General features: G+C 42.7%; 1 long non-coding RNA gene across 1 annotated transcript; it reads left to right on the top strand.

The window, feature by feature from the left end:
• Positions 1-2070: 2070 nt before the first annotated feature.
• On the top strand, positions 2071-12919 carry LOC149443099 (uncharacterized). The gene is made up of 3 exons (XR_016306702.1): positions 2071-3987; positions 4235-5153; positions 12512-12919. It is a non-coding gene; the product is annotated as an uncharacterized LOC149443099 (long non-coding RNA).
• The last annotated feature ends 530 nt before the right edge of the window (positions 12920-13449 follow it).

The following is a 13449-nucleotide window of genomic DNA, read 5'->3' as shown; positions in this document are numbered from 1 at the left end:
AGGACTGCCGAGTGCCATCAGCCGAGGAGCAGAGGATCAGTCAAATAAAACTGTTTCTCTTCTCCCTTGGACAAAACAAGCTTTTAAAGCAGAGTTCCAGTCAGTTCTGTGTTTATTAAAAGCCAGCAGCTACAAAAACTGTAGCTGCTGACTTTTAATAAGCACACACTCACCTGTCCCAGGGTCCAGCGATGTGCTCAACCGCGCCGTCCCTTCTCTGCTTCTTCTCTCCCCAGGACCGCCATCACAACTGTGGGCATCAGGATGTGACAGCTTCACAGCCGTGTGCCCACTGCACATGTGCGAGTTGTGCTGCGCATTCTAATTGTCCAGCAGTCTTCTAGGACCTGTGAAGGTTCGCATGAGCCTGCGGGAGGAAGGAGGGGGCTGAACTTCTGGCTCACTTCGCAGTGGTGAACTGAGCCGGAAGTGGGAGTGCATATCTGTCAAAAACAAGTATCTGCTCCCCCCCAAAAGCTGTCAAATATGGCAGTGGAGGGGGGGAGGAGGCATATAAGCGGAGATTCTGCTGTTGAATTGAACTCCGCTTTAAGGCAACCCTTAGATCAGGGCTTGAAAAAGCCGCTCACCCGCTTGCCAAATGCGAGGAGAAATTCCTGTGTGGTGAGCAGCGAGCACAGATGAAGCTTGGAGCAACTGCACCTGCGCTCCAAGCCTCATTGTGAAGCCGAGTTCCGGTTTACAACTTCCGGTTTCCAGCTTCTTTGGCTCCGCTGAGAGGAGACATCCTCTCCACCACTGCGGGGGAGTAAGTACTGTATACAACATGTCATATAACTATAATGGAGTACAGGGGAGCTGGGATATACATTACTGTATACATGTCATATCACCATAATGGAGTACAGGGGAGCTGGGATATACATTACTGTATACATGTCATATCAATATAATGGAGTACAGGTGAGGGGGGATATACATTACTGTATAAATGTCATATCACTATAATGGAGTACAGGGGAGGGGGGATATACATACTGTATACATGTCATATCACTATAATGGAGTACAGGGGAGGGGGGATATACATACTGTATACATGTCATATCACTATAATAGAGTACAGGGGGCTGGGATATACATTACTGTATACATGTCATATCACTATAATGGAGTATAGGGGAGGGGGGATATACATTACTGTATACATGTCATATCACTATAATGGAGTATAGGGGAGCTGGGATATACATTACTGTGTACAGTTTTATATTTTGGACTCTTTAGTCTAAAGAAAAATGTAATTTCATAAGCTTTAAGGGAGCGTGGTTGGGGGTGGGATTTGGGGTGGTCCGGGGGTGGGGTTGGGGGCGGACCTGGGCAAGGGTGGGTGGGGCAACTGGTGGAGAGTGTTTTGTGACCAGCTAGTAGGTCTGGACTCGAAATTTTAACCCCTGCCTTAGATGACTTTTTCTTTTTTTTCTTCAACTAACCAGTTAAATAAAAAAATGACCTTGAATGTGTGGATGGGGGAGTCTTCCCCACTGTGCCTTTGTATTCTGACAGCGAGGACACTTCCCTGCAATCAATGATCAGTGTTACAGGCTATAGCCAGCAGTGCTGATCGAGTGACAGAAATTCAACAGTGCGCTTCTACAGAAGTCGATTTGTGTAACCACCCTGCCTATACATGGATCAAAATTTGACCATCCCCATCTGAACTGACTCAATTTATGATCAATGTATGGCCGGCTTAACCCCCGCAGTGTGGGCACAGCCCCGCTACAAAGAAGAAATTTAATTTTCTCAGAGTTGGTCTTTACAGAAATCACATACAGTGAGACAGGATGCACTACAAAGTGGAAAATAATTTTAGGTTTGCATACACTCCTAAATAATTTTAGGTATACATACACTCCTAAATAATTTTAGATTTACATTCACTCCTAAATAATTTTAGATTTACATACACTCCTAAGTAATTTAAGGTTTATATACCCTTCTAAATAATTTTCGGTTTACATACCCTTCTAAATAATTTTACATTTACATACCCTTCTAAATAATTTTAGGTTTACATACCCTTTAACTCGGTCCCCATATCTAGAGATCTACTACAGCACTTGTCTGATTCATTGTTGTTTATTTCAAACAGTTTGCAAAGTAATTAAACTGTACTCCCTTTATTGCTAAACCAGGAAAGATGTTTTGTTTTTTTTTACAAATTATGCATGAGTGATTTTCTTCTGTAATGTACTTTGTACATTGCACAGATGTGAGGAAGGAGGTGGAGAGTGTTCCTCTATTACTAACTCTCACGTCTACCTTCAAGGTTATTTCTGGGAAAGCTGTTATGTGTTTTCATTATTACACATTTTGAATTATTACTGTCACATTTACTGGAAAGTAATTTTGAAAAGAAATTTCAAAGCTTTCACATTTGCTATTCCATATTTTCATGATTTTGTTTCATCATATGCATTTGAGATTTTTGTTTCTAGTCTCTGTATTCAGCGTCCCTGCAGAGCAGTTGCTGCGATTACAGGGTACGGCACATAGAGGCTTTGTTGTTTTTAATTAGGGTCAGATTCAAAATTTTGTGCATTGAGGTGCATTGAGTTAGGAAGCCCAGCAATTATTTTATTAGTTGTGAATGCACCATAATGCATAAAAAAATAAATCCGGCTCTATTTCATAATCCGCAGCACATTGCAACGCACAGAGCGATTTTGCATTGGTGCATTGTGATGTGCTTTAGTTCAAGTGCTTTGCAGCACACTGTATGTGCATTGGGGTGAAATTAACAGAGAATGACAAGGCACCACAATGCACATATACAGTGTGTTATACAGATTATTTATCCTCTTTCTATATTACACATTATAATACACATTGTGGTGGGAATGGGCCTTAAATATCAGATAAAGAGGAAAATCTGAAAAAAAAGATAGAGAAAAGAAAATCAGTCAATACAACCGCTCCACTGTATGTAATTACAAACTATACACAGAAAGATGCTTAAAACATACACACACACACACAAACAAACACAATGGTGTATTTAGGTTTCGTGCTGCCCTAGGCAACACAAAAATTGTCTCCCCCCCACAGAGAGACCCAGACACTGACAAACCTCCCTCCCCCACAAAAAAAGCCTGACATTGACCAACAACACCCCACTTGAGAAAGCCTTCCACTACCACCACCCCCCATACACTGGCAACCATCCACCCCACCCTGGCAAGAGAGAAGAAACTCACCTTCACAGCTCCGAACATCCCCGGGAACAAGAGTCAGGCTCTTCATACACCATCAAGCAGCCCCCCTGAGATCCCACCTGGTCCCCATGCTGCGTGTGTCCTTTCTTCCATCCCTTCTTTCGGGGGGGGGTGCTGCCCCCAGAAAAATGGCACACACACACACTTGCAGGGGCGGACTGACAACTCATGGGGCCCCTGGGCAATAGGGGATCATGGGGCCCCTGTGTCCTTGCCCAAACTCAAAAAAGCCTATGAAAAAGGTACCAGGGGCATCTCATGGGGCCCCCTACTGACCCCAGGCCCTTGGGCAGTGCCCGAGTTTCCAAATGGTCAGTCCACCCCTGCACACTTGTATTTGGCTTCACATTTATGGCCACAAAAAAAAGACACTCAGAACATGTCCACTATCCCTAGATGCCAGGCCTAAAGGGATGTACTAAGCCAAATGGCTTAAAGCCGAACGCCGGAAATCACTGTCATTCACTATGAGCAGGCAGGCTCTTTATTATGGAAGAGGTATGTAATATCTCTTAGGCAATCAAAAACACCCACCTGACTGCTTTTAGCGATCTTCAGCATGTAAATTGAGCTGCGCATGCGCAGTTCAGCTTACAGCAGCCGGACCTATTCCTGTGTGCCAGGATGACTAACTCCTGTGCATGCGCAGGAATGACATCACCCCGCATCGGCCTATGAAGGTGGCAGAAAAACGGCACACAGAAGAAAATACCCACTCTGGCGAGGGACGGAGACCGTTGGAGGAAAGGTACTCTAACTATTTTGTTGCAGTTTTGCTTCAAAGTGTATGTAGATTCAAAATGTATTTTATAGAATGTATGGCATCAAAGTTTTCTCAAAGTGTTACTACAGTAAACCCACATAGTAAAATCAGTAAAGCATGCTTACTCACTGTGGAACCTAAGGGGTTAATCCTCTGCATTGTGTTTAAACACTGTTTGATCCTGACTTCTTTGATCCTCCCCTTCTTCCACTGTCCCGCTTTTGTCTCCTAGTAAGACATATCGTGTGGAGTCACTCTGCATATGCTCAGTTTGGTATGTATGGCTAGATAGGTTTTTTTTTCTTGGGAGAGTGCATGTGATCATCACAAGGCCAATCAGCACTATCAGGACTGTCCAGACAGAGGTCAGGGATTCTGCATCCCCCTAGAGCAAAATGAAAACTCCTCCTAGAACCTTTAACCAGTGCCCGGCTGGACACTGACAGAAGTCACAACGCCTGTTCTAACTGTTCATCAAAAAAGGTATTTAGCAGTTTATATTTACTAAAATAATTGCACTTCCATGTTCTGTGTACTGTGGCAGACTAGATATAGTGAATGCAAGATCCTGGGTTTAGTAAGCAGATCATTTTTTGTGTGAATGTATTGCAAAGTTTATTACCTGAAAATCCTGTCAGTAATAGCACTTACTGTAGCAGGCTGATAACACTAAACTGCCTCGCAATAAGCACCAGCATTGCCACCCTGACATGTGCTCTCCTTTAGTTGGCCATTGGGTTGCCTATCAGCACAATACAACAATACTTGAACAAAAAAGAGCTGCATGGTCGAGTTGCCAGAAAGAAGCCACCATGGATCACTTTCGCCCACAGATGCATTCCACACCGATTTCTCCACTTCCAGTTGACGTTTCCTTGCCAGGACTGCGGTGATGGCTTTTTTTACCATCCGTGGAAACGGGACTCCTTCCTTGGACTTTGGGCTGCGCTGTACCTGTGCATCACTGATGACAAGCGATCACTGTTCTACTCTCTTGTGAGTGTAATTTGCCTTTGCTGTATTAAACCACATACTAATACTACACTCAGTGGTGCCTCCCTTGTTGTCCTATTTGCTTTCCACACAGAGCCTGCATACTCTGAAGAGTGGTTACCACAGTGGATGAGGATACCCCCTCCACACATATGGAGGTATAAACTGCACCTTGCCATCCATCTTAGTGTCATTCCTCCATGTCCCATCACTTGTAGTTCCACTTGATGCACCTTTGCCTACCCTGTTTTCTCAACCTATCTAGTGCTATTGCAAGACTAAATACTCCAACACATTACGAACTGTTGTTGGCATATAAGAATTATACCATCACTAGTTTTAAGAAAACCTGGCAAGCTTGGATTTCACACCCTAGGCCAGTGGTCTCCAAACTGCGGCCCGGGGGCCAGATGCAGCCCTTTGCTTGCTTTTATCCGGCCCTCGAGGCATTATTCCTCTCACTGCAAGCAACAGTGTGGAATAGTTTCTTCCACTGACATCGACAATGGGGCACTATTCCTCCTATTAACAACAATGATGGGGTACTATTCCCCCATTGATACCAACGATGAGGCACTATTCCTTTCATTGATACTAACGATGGGGCACTTTTTCCTACCATTAACACCAATGATGGGGCACTATTTCTCCCATTGACTCCAATGATGGGGCACTATTTCTCCCATTGACTCCAATGATGGGGCACTATTCCTTTCATTGATACTAAGGATGGGGCACTATTCCTCCCGTTGATATTAACGATGGGGAACTATTTCTCCCATTGATACCAATGATAGAGCACTATTCCTCCCATTGATACCAATGATGGGACACTATTCCTCCTATTGATACCAGTGATGGGGCACTATTTCTCCCATTTACACCAACGATGGGGCACTATTCCCCCCATTGATACCAATGATGGGGCACTAATCCTCCCATTGATACCAATGATGGAGCACTATTCCTCCCATTGATACCAATGATGGGACACTATTTCTCCCATTGACTCCAATGATGGGGCACTATTCCTTTCATTGATACTAAGGATGGGGCACTATTCCTCCCGTTGATATTAACGATGGGGAACTATTTCTCTCATTGATACCAATGATGGAGCACTATTCCTCCCATTGATACCAATGATGGGACACTATTCCTCCTATTGATACCAGTGATGGGGCACTATTTCTCCCATTGACACCAATGATGGGGCACTATTCTTCCCATTGATACCAATGATGGGGTGCTATTTCTCCCATTGATTCCAATGATGGGGCACTATTCCTCCCACTGACATCAATGACGGAGCATGATTTTTCATACTGAAACCAGTGATGGGGAACTATTCCCCCATTGATACCAACGATGGGGCACTAATCCTTTCATTGATACTAATGATGGGGAACTATTCCTCCCATTGATACTAACAATGGGGCACTATTTCTCCCGTTGATACCAATGATGGGGCACTTTTCCTTCCGTTGACACTAACGATGAGGAACTATTACTCCCCCTAGTACCAATGATGGGACACTTTTCCTCCCCCTAATACCAATGATGGAGCATTGTTTACTCCCACTGACGCCAGGACATTTTCTTCTCCCCCTGGTCATAGTCCAGCCCCCCTAAAGTTTGAAGGACAGTAAAACGGCCCTTTGTTTAGAACATTTGGAGACCCCTGCCTTAGGCCTTCTAATTATTTAAAGGACTTTAACCAATATTAATAACTTGAAGGTTTAAATTATCTTTACCAATTAGAGATACAGTATGTGTAATATGTAGCTTCGTGTTCTTTCTTTCTTTCTTTTACTTTGATCCATTATTGATCCATTATTACAATATAAAATATCAGCTGCCTGTTTACAGTGTGAGCCCAAGTGGGGTAAACATGTTCTAATATACATGATTATTAATAGTGCCTATGTACCAAATAAAAGGTATTTGTTAAATATGGTTTATTGCAATGAACAAACCAAACTGACACGTTTCTTAATGGAAATGTTTGTTGATACTTACATTGTGTTATTTTATATAATAACTGAAAAAAATAGAGGGGAAGTTTTCCCCATGTGTTCCAGTAACAACCGGGGGGATTTTATTCACTTTGAGAGATTTCTTCTCACTTCCTGATCTGCATACAGCACAGAAAGTAAATGCAAATCTCTCCAATAGAAATGGGACATCGATGGAAAATAAAAAGGAAGGGGATTTAACCATTTATTACTCTATCAAAAAAAAGAAAAAAAGTTTGCTTTTAGATACACTTGATGCACTTAAGGTATACAAGACCAGAGATAACACTAAAATAGTATTTAAATAAATAAAGGAGAGTATCTACGTTGCCTACCCTTCTTCTTCACAAAGTTATATTTATTATTTCAGTATAGGTACACTTAAAAAACACAGGAAGAAGGCAGCCATCAGTGGATTTCCATGGACAGGTCTGAACCGCACAAAAGTTCAGCAGCTTTAAGCACTCCAGCTATTGCTATACTGGGCCATTACCCAACACGATGTTCCAGCTGACATTTACGGAAAAAATGTTTAAATCCACTAGTACAAAACTTCATATGCAATGCCACCACTGGCTCAGTAAGTAGGAGCAAATCAGAAATAATATACGTTTAGGTCATAGAGAATTTCAACATTCTATTAAAGAGCTGGACCTATACCAGCCCATGAGTGTGGTCAGATACACCAGTTCTTTTAATTGCTAGAGTGCCAGTCAAGGCCTCAAATAAAGCCAAATGCCACAATAACTAAAATGAACACTTAGCAATTTGCCCAGTGAAAGTGAATGTACATTTGTTATGTACGAATGGGGCCAAAAAATGATTGTTATTAAGCTTTTTACTGTGCTGGATGAATGTTTTTCATTGATTGAAAATGGAAAATACTGCATTTGGTCACTAGATGACCAAATAGGAAAATCCTATGCAGCTCTAACTAGTATGCAGCTCTAACTAGTGGCCAAATACAATATACTCTGCACACCCCTTAGTTTTTTAAGTAGGTATAGGGAGCCTATATCAGTTCACATAAATAACATTTTTAACCACTTCCCGTCTGGCCCATGTACATACACGGCTGGACGGGAGCAGTGCAGGAGCGGGTTGCCATTCATAAATGGCGCCTGCATTTTCAGGTTGTGCGCGCTCCCTGGGAGCGCACAGTAGCACGATCCGGTGCCCGCTGTGGAGCACCAGTGGAACACCAATCGCTGTATGGGATCTCTGTGTGAGGTTCCAGTCATGTGATCACTGATTGGCCAATCAGTGATCACATGAATAGTAGTAAGCAAGATGTCACTTTTGACATCATTGCTTACTACTAGTAAAATCTGTGAATGATCACAGAGATCACATGGTACAAGTGTCAGGGAGCGAGGAGCCAGACACACAAGGAGGTGCAATTAAAGGTAGGTTTATTAATATAAAAATAAGACAAGAGTCTATGCAAGTCCAACAACGGAAATCGTAGCCAAAGCCGGGGTCAAGAGCCAGGAAGAATCGTCGCCAGAGCCAGGATCAGGAGCCAGGAAGAATCGTCGCCAGAGCCAGGATCAGGAGCCAGGAAGAATGGTCACCAGAGCCGGGGTCAGAAGCCAGGAGGAGTCTTAGCCAAAGCCGAGTTGGTATCCAGGAAAGCAATGAGTAGCTAAACAGGAGCTTGCTGTTGTGCAACAGACAGGACACGAATGCAATGGACAGCCACAAACAGCAGACTTATATGTGATAAGCCGCCACCTCCTGGGGGAGGAGCCACAGAGGGCTGAAAGTATAAAGGATCCCACAATGCTTTGCAGACACCTAAGATTGATGCCAGCACATGGAGCAGCACAAGGTCTGAGGAAAGGTAGGACCTTGATAACAAGGCTATTCACAACAGCCTTGTACCATGTGACAAGCTGTGACCAATCACAGTTCGCATAGTATCTCTCAATGGCTGCAGGAATGCAGCCAGAAAGAAGGAGAAATTATTGCCTTTATGGGTATAAAAGCAATCAGTGTAAGAAAAAAAAAATCTTCATCACCCCCCCCCCCCCCACAAGTAGTACAGTGTCACTATGGTGACACTGTACTGCTAGGGTAACAGTATGTTGAAAAAAAAACCCATAAATAATAATATAAAAAATGTTTTTTTTAAATTATAATTTTTGGTTATAAACTAATTTGGGTTATTTTTTTTTTTTACTAAAAAGATAACCAAATAAATGTTGGCCAAGATTTATGAAGAAAGATTATTTATTTGCAAAATTTTATAAGAAAAACACTTTTTTTCAAAATTTTTTGACTTTTTCATTTATATAGCAAAAAAAAATAAATTTATCTGTCTCAAAAAAATGCTAAAAAAATCAAAGTGTGATAGCACTGAAAGCTGAAAATTGGCCTGGACAGGAAGGGGGAAAAAGTGTACGGGCTTGAAGTGGTTAAAGACAATTTTTGAAAAAGATAAAAATAGATAGATAGATAGATGATAGATAGATAGATAGATGATAGATAGATAGCATATTTGCCTAGAATTCTTTTCTATCTTTTTTATCTCCTGGTAATGTGGATGAAGCTTTGGAATTGTTTCATATTGCATCAAGGAGGGAGGCCTCCAGAGAGATACAAGAGGCAGAGAGTGTAGATGACAGAAGTAAAGAGCTAATTTATGAACCATTCTACAGAACACAAGCGCAGTAAAAGCTCTTGATAGCTGCAGCTGTAATGGAACTTCAGATCTGCATTACAAATTATTCAATTCTAGCAGAATATAGACAAAACAAGTTCAAACTGGCAGACCCTGGCAAACCAACCACCTTGGTGGCCCCCTGTGCATGACATGGAGCCCATTTTCTTATCTTACACTGTGAACTACAGTATTTGCAGGGTCATTGGAGGGGTTATTTTGCTGGGAGGCCAAATGTGACAGAAAATGTTCTGACTGCTATGTTACTTGAGGGTGGTATGCTCTGAGAGGTGAGAAACAGCTCTGTGAAGCAAGGGAAACAAATGTTCAATATCCAACCTTTTGATTGACAGGGATGTGTATTTGGTGTTCCTTGGTGTTGATTTATGCTATGACAGTTCATATCAGTGGGTTTAAGCAATGACATCTAGAAGTTGTGTCAGTTGCATGGGGCTGACAACTTATTGTACCTCTTCTTCATGCTCAAGGTAAGGTAGTAGTGTTGCTGCTTATTATAGGTCTGTGTCTGGGTTTAGGTTAGGAGTTAGGTTAGTGTTAAACTGGCCATACACCTCTATAAAATATAAACAACTGTTCAAAACTAGAGTTAGGGTTTAGGGGATTACTGTGAAGAGGATGAGGTTTAAGGACCCTCACACTGGATAGGGAAATTAGGATACACACGGTGTCACCCACAGTTCTCTAAAATTCTCAAGTCTGCATTAAACCATTTAGTTTTAAGGCTGTGACCCAGCCAGTAACATTTTTTTAAAGACATTCTTTTTCTGACCCCCTTCCACACCAGAACAAAGTCAATGCTTGTATGTCAAGAGCGATGTGATAGTGTATATGTGGGATGACATGTTTACGAAGCTAGTGTGGAGGTAAAGTCTTTCTGGATGGAGCTTCAAAGGGAATAAAACAAATGGTAAATGGCTTGTGGATGTACAATGTGTGTTATAGCCCCCCTAATTTTAAGAGGAGAGCCATCTCCTTTCGCAATTAGAGATGGCAGAGAAGCAGGGCAATGTGATAATCATGCGGGCATCAATTATTCTGATACTGATTGGGCAGACAGAACTGCTCACTCAACTAAAGCTCATCATTTCTTGAATGTAATGCAGGACAAAATTTTATGAGTCAACTGGTGGAAGCCACAACTAGAAATAATGTTCTGCTGGACCTACTAATTGTAGCTGACTGCAGATGTGGAAGTAAAGGAAACTTGTTAAGTACTTTTACTTTTATTCCCTTTTATTTTACTGTTGATATTATTGTCTTTTTTTACAATATCTGTCAAGGTCCTACCTTTCCTCAGAGATTGTGTTGCTCCATGTGCTGGCATCCATCTTAAATTCCTGCAAAGCATGGTGGGATCCTTTATGCTTTCAGGCCTCTGCAGCTACTCCTCCAGAAGGGTGTGGCTGATCACATTTAAGCCTGCTGTCTGCAGTTGCTCTTTGCATTTGTGTCCTGTATGTTTCTTTGCAGCAAGCTCTTGTTCTGTTCTCGTTGCTGTCCTGGTAACCGACTCGGCTTGGACAAGACTATTCTTTGCTTTATCCCATTACCTGACCTCCCGTTGCTGAACCCGGCCCGTGACCTGAGTATTCTTGTCTACCGTCTTGTACTGTTTGCTCCGTTGTTATCGACCCGGCCTGTCTGACCACGCTATACGTTTTCCATCTGGCTCCCACCAGCTGTACGCCATTGGCGGCAGTCGTTACCGCAGCTGGGGTTACTCGGGGGGCCGCGACCTGGTCTCAGGCTGCGTCAAGTCCATCCCCACCATCAGGGGCACTGGTGAAGGACAGCCTGGGGCTTAGACTCCGCGCCCTGAGGGACTCTGGTCTGTGAGTAGCGGCTGTCGTCAGTCGCTGCATGACCTTATCATTAGGCCTGCCTGCCCATTCCACCGCTCCTGCCCTGACAATATCTCTTTTGTTATTAATTTGTTTGCGCCATTTTTCTTTCTTTATAAAATAATTGTTTTATCTCTAATGACCTAAACCAGAACTTAAAGAATTCCTGTCTTATTGAGGAGTGCTACTATATTTTAACCTCTGTCATATTCCTGTCTGGTGTGACAGCGTTTATTACAGACATTTTATAAAAGTCAGAATTGATACAGCAGATACTGTGAACAGTGTGTGTGACAGCTGTGGTGTGTATGTAAAGGGTCAACTGAGGAGTTAAACAACCCCTGCCGATCACTCTGAGTCTGCTAACACTTATGGTACATTGTTCCCCTACAAGCTGAAAAATCCCTGCGCAGGGTGAGACTGATAGTTCCATTGTCACATACTGGTGACAGGAGCAAGATGGTGACCCTGCATTTGTTGCAGTTACATTTTATATTTTTGGGAGTAAGGTTACAGTATCAACTCAAGATTTGATTAAAAAAAATTTTTAAATCTCTTAATCCAATATAATACACAATAAAATGCAAGAATTTCAGTGGTTTTTACAGATTTATGCTTTAACTTTGTCTGTCTTCAAACTAATATCATGGGCATAGTCAGAAAGGTCAGGAAGGTCAGACTCATGCAGCCACCACATCTAATGACTGGTAAGCTGTAATATATTACATTTTTGGTTTTGGGTTTATTACTTTTTTAAGGATCAACACAACTGATGAAAGTTGCTGGACAGTCGTTGCCTATTGTGCTTTTGCTATACTATGCTTGTCCCATTTGGCCTCCTAAATTCATTGTCCCATATCTCCTGCTGCTGCCCATGGCTTGTGCCCTGACTTTGCCTTCTGTCTGCTGTCTTGGTACTTCTGCTGCCTGTCTGATCTCAACTTTCACCTGGAGTTTGACTTTACTTCTGCTTTCAGAATTGGTGCCTCTACCACCTGGTTCTGCCTATTCCTGTGCCCGAACTGTGAAGCAGCATCTGTACAGATGTGGGCCAAACCTCTTCAGCTCCTCAACAGTATCTAGACTGTCTCCAGATCATCTGCCATGCCTTGACCTACCAGAGGCACTGCTCTTCACACCCTGTCAAAAACCCCAGGAAGCGTAAGGGAAGCTCTTTCATCAACTTGGTGTCCACCATGTACATCACAGTTAGTCTTCATTATTACCACTCCAGGAAATCCCAGTGTTGCAATGAGAAAAGTTGTATCTAAATCCCTTTGTAAGGGGATGAGTCACTTAATAAAAATTTGATTTCTGGGAATTTTCGGAACACCAAAAGTATGCAAAAAATGTTGACAATGCTAGAAAATTAAAATATCCAGAGATAAAAATAGAAAGGTACATTTTATTAACATGATATGAAAAACTGTCTGTGTCCAGAGCAGATCATTGCAGGTAATTGCTGCATGAGTGATTACATGCGATCAGACATGAATAACTGTGGGAGCCTTCCCATTGCTTTCAATGGGGCTTCCTGCCTGCAGCTTATTGCAGGGAACCAAGATGATGGACTGCCTGAAAAAGCAAAAGGAATGTGCCCTGGAAAAGAACTTGAATAGTACCAGAGGTGTAGCTTGAAGCTTGTTGTCCCCGATGGAAAGGTTGAGCTGGGGGCCCCTCCACTACCACCTGCCTCTTCACTCTGAGCTACCAGGTGAATGTGGTGGGCTTATGTGTAAAGAAGGAAACTCAGAGTGCCTGCCTTGCCCAGACCTTCTGACTTCCATGTTCGTATACAAGCCTGTGGCCCCCACCTTGTGTGCACATGCACAGTTGAGCAGGACTGAGCAGGGCAGGAAGGGACTGTACTGGGCTGGTCAGAGGGGGGGCTGAGCAGAGAGTGCACCACTAGGGG

Source organism: Staurois parvus, unplaced genomic scaffold, assembly GCF_062004578.1.
Source record: "Staurois parvus isolate SC_StPar_1 unplaced genomic scaffold, SC_StPar_1.0 ptg000876l, whole genome shotgun sequence".
NCBI classification, from domain to species: domain Eukaryota; kingdom Metazoa; phylum Chordata; class Amphibia; order Anura; family Ranidae; genus Staurois; species Staurois parvus.
This window is presented reverse-complemented; position numbering and strand designations above follow the sequence as displayed.